Below are 6,210 nucleotides of genomic sequence, written 5' to 3' on the forward strand. Positions count from 1 at the left end.
CACAGTGGTTCAATCTTACAAACCAGGGTGTCTTTGCTTCTTGTTGTTCCTTAGTGACTGTGGAATTTTCAGGATGATGCCGGTGTAATTGGATCATCATTATGTACCGGTGTACTCATTGTAGGTTCATTTGATATTATCTCTGTTGCCAGTTCAGAGTCCATGTACCTTGAATTTCCTCTAAATTGTTCATCAATCTTCACATTTGTACTCTCAACAATTTTTTGCAGTCTCTTGTTAAAACATCTATATGCCTTACTCTTAGATGAATAACCAAGAAATATTCCTTCATCACTTCTAGGATCAAATTTGCCAATATACTCATCTCTTCTAATATAGCATTTACTTCCAAATATTCTAAAATATTTAAGAGTAGGAGTAATACCAAACCATAGTTCATGAGGGGTCTTATCGGTTTCTCCTTTGATGTGAAATTTGTTGAATGTGTAAACCGCTGTACTCACTGCTTCTCTCCAATATACATGAGGTAGATTTGCTTCTGATAACATACTTCTAGCGGCATCCAAAATAGTTTTGTTTTTCCTTTCCACAACTCCATTCTACTGGGGTGTTCGGGGTGCTGATAACTGTCTTTTGATTCCATTCACTTCACAGAATGTATTAAATTCCTTAGATGTGAACTCACCTCCTTGATCTGATCTCATACATTTGATTTTATTACTGGTTTCATTTTCTACCATCACCTTGAATATCTTGAATTTCCCAAGTGCTTCTGATTTCTCCCTAAGAAAAGTTACCCAACACATTCTACAAAGTCATCAATGATTTGCATGAAATACCTATCACCTTGTAAGCTTCTAGTTCTTGCTGGACCACATAAATCAGTATGAATCAAGTCAAGAACATTATTGGATTTTTTTGGAATACTCTTAAAAGATGCTCTAACTTGCTTTCCAAATTGACATTCCTTGCATATCAGATTGTGAGGTTTAACAATATTAGGTAAATCTCTCACTACCTTAGTTGTACTGATTTTCACAATGCAATCAAAATTTACATGACAAAGTCTCTTATGCCACAACCAACTTTCATCAATATGTGCAATCAAACATGTTTTTTCACTGTTATTCAAATGAAATATATTACCTCTAGTCTGATTACCGGTTGCAATTTCCAAACCAGTTTTGTTCATAATTTTGCATTTTCCATTCTTGAATTGTAACTGAAATCCTTTTTCAACTAATTGACCAACACTCAAAGATTATGTTTCAAACCTTCAACATAGTAAACATTATCAGTATTGTGCTTACCATCAAAAGATATAGTGCCTTTTCCTTTGATCAAACAAGCTTTATCATCTCCAAATCTCACTAGACCTCCATTGCATTCCTGAAAGGTTAAGAATTTACTTTTATCACCAGTCACATGATGTGAACATCCTGAATCAATGATCCATTCATCCTTATCTTCAATTTTCACTGCCAAGGCCCGCTCTATTGGTTGAACAATAGGTGTCGGTTGATCTTCTGTTATAGCAACAAAAACCCATCTATTGTCTGTCGGATCCTCATCAAAATCATCAGTGACTCTTCATCAACAAGGTAACAAGATTTGTCTCTATTCTTCTTAAATTTGTATCTCTGATATCCAGGGTCAGGCTTGTATGTTCTTCTAGCTTCTTCTTTCAATCTTGCATGTCTATCTGGACACCTGGATGCCATATGACCAATCTTATTGTAGTTAAAACATTTAAAGGGTGCTTTACTTTCATACTTACTTCCAATTGGACCTTTAGGCATTTTCCTTGCAAATAGTGCTTCAAGTTCTTCAATTTTTTCATTTTCTCTCCTTCTTTCTTCAAGTTCTCTTGCATAAAAGGTTTTCCAATCAGATTTATCAAAAGATGATGCCTTAAAAGATAAATCTGTCTTTATAGTAGCAACAAGACCAAATTCCTCAAGTTCAAAAGTTGAAAGTTTTCCAACCAAGGTGTCTCTAGTTACTGATGTATTAGGCATTGTTCTCAATTCATTTATATCAGTTACTTTCATTTTATATGCCGATGGATATGCTCTTAAACCTTTTTAAATAATTTCATCTTCCTACTTAAGGTTCCTCCACAACATTGTATACCCAAAACAATTTCATTTACTCTTTCCATAAAAGCATAAATCCTTTCATCTTCTTCCATTTTCAGACTTTCATACCTAACCCGAAAGCATTCAGGTTTTTCAATTTTGACTGTGGTATCACCTTCATTCAATGTTTCTAATTTGTCCCAAATAGCTTTAGCAGTAGACCTATTTGATAAACCCATGATTTGCTGATCTGATAATGTGTTCAAAAGTGCTTCTCTTGCTTTGCAATCATTTTCCTCATCTTTACCCAAAGTTGGTGGATTAGGTTGACCTTGAGTAGGAGCAACATAACCATTCTTTGTAACCTCCCATATGTCTTTTCCAATGCAATTAAAATGTGTCTTCATCCTGATCTTCCATATGCCATAGTTAGTTCCATCAAGTTTAGGACTGTCCTTCTTGAAATAGTTAATTAGATTTCCTCAAGCTGTTTAACTTCTGCAAAAAGAGGACTATGCTCTGATACCAATTGTTAGGTCCCGAAGAAAACTGAGAGACGAGGGGGGGGGGTGAATCAGTTGTCCAATAAATTTAAACCAAATTCAACTTTACCAAAACTTAATGCTTGATACCGGTAAACCAAACTTTATGCCGGTAGACAGTTTATCAGTTAAATGCGGTATCGGTAAAGATTAATGCATGAAACCGAAAGACAATAACATACACAACACATAACACCAATATTTGTACGTGGAAACCATGTAAGGGGAAAAACCACGATGAGAAACCTTAGCCACAATCAGATGATACTACTGCAGATAGTATGCATGTACAATAGGGGGTCTACACATGCAGAAAGGCCAAGTACCTAGAGCTCACTGATCAATCACAAAATGGGAGTCACACTGACTACAATTGGATGGTTAAATCCAATGATAATATACTGCTCAAAATATCATCTTCATATGCTGGATTCAGTACCAGTTTAGCTCTGATATGCCTTCTTTAAACCTTCCTTCAATCTTGAATGATGTTTGCGTGTATAGCTCTGCTTATATTCACATATACCTTATTACAATCCTTTTCATTATCCTTGCCTTACCTTTCTTGATCTCACAAATGAGATCTTACATTTATATCATAACCTAAGACCAATTGAGTAAGTCAGCTCACTAAAAGATATTATAATAAAATTAATTACAAATGAAACAATATTCGATGCATGATGTCAACTCAATGCATTTACAATAATAAAAAATCATCTTTATGATGTGTCGTGCCGATTTGTAATAGATATGCTTGTCGGTACATAACCTGGACCTATTTGCCAGTAACAACAAATATGCAAACCCGATAAAAGTAATTAACATATCACCAAAACAGAGTGTCCAAATAATGTCTTCGACATAACCAAGTAGTCTCCAAGTCATTCCAAGTGCCAATGAATAATATAACCTGCTGGTGAACCAAATACCAGTGACTATGCATAAGTTACTAACTTGTCGGTGAACATAACCAAATCTCTAAGTGTCGGTAAGTGTTGACAAGTGTTGACATCAATGACAAAACCATATCAACATATCCAAAATGCCAACATTACTACTAGCGGCAATACATGCAACAGTTTGCACAAGTGCAGACTATCCCACTTGTCGCACCCACATACGCACATCGACAAGGAGCACACTACGACCACAGGACCTACCTTTCCCTACCCTAGGAGATGTACAGGGAAGTCATGAGGGTAGCGATGATGAAAAAATCACTCCACAACTGGACAGAGACGATGTCGGAGTCAGACCAAGTTTTTCAGGCTGGTGGGGAAGACTAGGTATGACACCAATCTTCCTGTCAGGCGCAACAAGAGGAGATGTCAGAGCTCTAGGAGGCAACAATGATGATCAGGCCTCCTCAAGCGATGAGGGAGAGAGGCCAGGGCGGAGACAATAGGTTGGGAGCTCGAGCCTAGACAAACCCATTCTTGCCACCAGGAGGCTCCCACCATCACTAGTTGCACCACCTTCTATGCCACCAGTGCGACTAGTAGCAGCGGCAACGATCATGGAGGGATCCGCCAATAGGGTGCCTCCATGATATCCAAATTCGTAGAGGGGTGATCCTGGTATGTGCTTTGATTTCAGTAGATGTAATTGTTTTTCTTTACAGATACTTTTATACACTTGTATAGGTATAGAGATTTTTGATACTATGAATACTAATGTAGAAATTATTTGTTTTTGTAGAGGGCATCACTGAGTTTTATCCACCAGGCGTTCGTAGAGATTATTTTCGATCTACAAACCTGGGGTCCCATGTTGGAAACCTATTTTCCCCTCCGGACGGTAGGGAGACATGTTCAGTTGTTCGAGCATGTAGCACGACTGCATACAACATACTAGGAGGGTCAGGTGGAGTTGGTGCAAGGAGGAGCTTAGTAGACCACCGTGATGGGGCAGTGGGACCAGGCCTTGCTGGAGGTTCATGTTGTCCTCAGAGAGAGAGACCAGGTGGTGACGTGAGTTGAGAGTACCGAGAGGGCACATGATTCTCTATAGAGCCAGGTCAATGACCTTGTTTGATAGGTAGATGTCGCACAATAGGGTACCACAGGTCACTTGGACCACCCTTGAGTGTGTCAGTTGATGGTTGATTTGAAGGCATCGCGTAAACGAGAGATGGTTGTACGAGAGGAGTCGATGATGTAGTGAGACACCATAGTAGATCTACAAAGGGAGCTGAGGGGTATGCAATCATGGAGCACCACTGCCACAGGATCACAGTCCACCTCAGTGAGATAACCCCTTTGCTGAGGTCAGGAACCTTCAGTGCTAGTGGCCTCAAGGACCCGCCCACCAGAGGGGTCATGAGACATTTTTTTATCTATTATGTGTATAACTTTTTCTTGATGTATATACACACAGATGCATTTATGTAGTTCAGAGACACATATGATAGCATCATGTATTTATGTAGTGATGTGATACATGTACATTGATATTAGCATTATATATTATACATATTTATATGAGATTCACCACTTTTGATCTTGCCTTGTGTTATCATGCATGAATGTTTTTGCTATTTTATATGTTCATTATGTATGCTCATGTGATGGATGATGTAGATTAGATGTACATCATGATTTCATTTACATATTATTATATATACATGCATGATTAAACCTTATGATGATCTTTGTATGGATAGAACACATGCTCATGCACACACACACACGTGGATGTAAAAATGCATAGTCACTCCATAAAACAAAAATGAATGTTTTGTTAATGAAGGTATATGTATCATGACATGACTACCATAGAGATCTAGGCATAATGCATACAACACTTATTGTATATTTTCTATGCATAGTACCTATGTAGGTGCGCCACATTGATAGGTTCTTTGAGAGGAGTACCATCCATGGAGGATAAACCATAGGCACCTGAACCATTAACAAAGGTGACGATGTACATAGCTAACAAATTTAGGCTAAATTTCCCTCATAAAGAACCAGGTCACCTATTTTAAAGGTTCAGGGTAACACACCTTCGTTAAATTGTCTAGAGAGAGACTTCTAGTAAGCTTGGAGGTGTTGAAGGGCCTTTAGACGATGCTCATCTAACAACTCAAGCTGATTTAGATGAACAATGTGATAAGTCATCATCGATAACCCCTTTTAAGGAAACACGTAAGGATGAAATCTCCAAGGGCATGATAGCGTCAACACCATACACGAGGTTGTGAAGAGTTGCTCCATTAGCCGCACAAACACATGCAATAGGCCCATAATGCACACACTAATTATACATGTTAGTGCTTACCATGTTTAGTAACGATCTTACGTAAGATTTTCTCAATGGTCCTGTTAGATGCTTTCGCTTGACCATTGGACTGAGGATAACAAGGTGTAGAGAAACCATGTTGGATATGGAATTTTTCAAGAAAATGATTAACCTCTTTGTTCTTAAATGGCATACCATTATCAGAGACAAGAGTAGTAGGTAAACCAAAGAGAGAAATAATATTGTCCATAATAAAGCCACATATCATATCGGTAGTAGTTGATCTTAGTGGTACAACTTCAACCCACTTCGTAAAATAATTTATAGTGGTAATGATCAAGACATAACCCTTAGACAAAGGGGGATATATTTTATCGATGATATCC

This window comes from Cryptomeria japonica, chromosome 1, assembly GCF_030272615.1.
Source record: "Cryptomeria japonica chromosome 1, Sugi_1.0, whole genome shotgun sequence".
Taxonomy (NCBI): Eukaryota; Viridiplantae; Streptophyta; class Pinopsida; order Cupressales; family Cupressaceae; genus Cryptomeria; species Cryptomeria japonica.